The sequence below is a fragment of the Orycteropus afer genome, unplaced genomic scaffold, assembly GCF_000298275.1.
Source record: "Orycteropus afer afer isolate SDZICR_OR568_19922 unplaced genomic scaffold, OryAfe1.0 scaffold00177, whole genome shotgun sequence".
NCBI lineage: Eukaryota > Metazoa > Chordata > Mammalia > Tubulidentata > Orycteropodidae > Orycteropus > Orycteropus afer.
The window spans coordinates 2080619-2082213 of record NW_006921764.1 but is presented as its reverse complement, the minus strand read 5'-3'; positions in this window follow the sequence as shown (position 1 = coordinate 2082213).

Here is a 1595-nt window from a genome sequence, read left to right as displayed (position 1 = left end):
CAGACCACTCAACCCAGGATGACACACCCACATACTCTATGATAATACATCCCTTAGATCAATAGACCACGGGACACCAGAGGACCAACATTCAAATTGAGGAAATGCAAGACAAACAGGATAATGCAAGATAAATATGAGGGGCACAGGGGGAGGGTTACAGGGTAGGGAGGGGAGGAGACTGGGTTAGGGTTGGACATGGTAAGTGGGGAAAGAAACTAAATGTATATGTAACGTTGAATGTAAAACAAGCTCTTAAAATAATAATAATAAAAAAGGGCACACGGAGGGCGTGGTCACAGGGATGGAAAGGGAGGAAAGTTTGTTTTGGTTGGGGATGGTAATCAGGGTGTGAAATCAAATGTACATGAACTGTTGAATGTAAACAAATTTTGCTCTGTAAATTTGCACCCAAAGCACAATAAAATTTAAAACAAAACAAAAAAGAAGAAAGTGGTGTGTTAGTCTCCTACTACTATTGTAGAATTGTCTCTTTTTCCTTTCAATTCAGTTAATATTTGCTTTATATATTTTGGAGCACTTTCACTGGGTACATAGATATTTATTATAGTAATATCTCCTTGGCCAATTGACCCTTTTAGCATCATACAGTGTCCTTCTTTGTCCCTTATGCTGTTTTTCACCCTGCAGTCTATTTTGTCAGAAATTAATATAGTCACTCCTGCTCTTTTCTGGTTGCTATTAGCTTGGTATATATTTTTTCCACCCTTTAATTTTTAATTTCTTTTTATCTTTGTGTCTGAGGTAGGTCTCTTGTAGGCAGCATACCAATGGGTCTTTTTTTCTTATCCAATCTTCCACTGTTTTTCTCTTGATTAGTTCATTTAGTCTATTCACATTGAGTACAATTAGTGATAGCTATGAATTTACTGCTGTCATTGTATTGTGCTTTTTGTTGTGTTGTTGGTGATTTCCTTGTTCCAAATATTTTTCTGTGCTGAGCTCATTTTCTCAGAAGTGTTTCTTCTCTTTTCTTCATTATTGTTGGTTTTGTGCTTACTATCAAACCAAAACTAAATTCACTGCCATTGAGTCAGATCCAACTCATAGTGACCCCTCCTTGGGTTTCTGAGGCGATATCACTATGGAAGTGGATGGCTCAACCTTCCTTTCGAGGAGTGCCTGGTGGGCTTGAACCACCAGCCTTCTGGTTATCAGTCAAATGCCTTAGGCACTATGCCACCAGAGCTCCTTGTGCTTATTAAGCCCGTGTGTTTTCCTTCTTTCTTATTTTGCTTAAGGGGATTGTTAATTTTCTTTGTGGTTACCCTGAAGTATATTATTATCTCTCTTAGTTTGGAGCAGCCAGTTCTATAAAGACATTGTCCTGTCTTCCTCTCCATTTGGAAGTTTTGTAATTAAAGTTTTATTCCCTCTATTTGCTTTGTTGCTGGTGTCATCTGCAGATTGACTCCCTTATTCTCTGTGTATATTATTTTATGAGCTTATTTTGAGCTTCTATTTCTGGTTTGGTTTCTAAGTGGTGGTGTCAAGTGTCTTGATTTTAATTTGTTGTTCTCTGTTGTGCATCCTCTATTGGAAGGACACTCTTTAGTATTTCTTGTAGGGTTGGT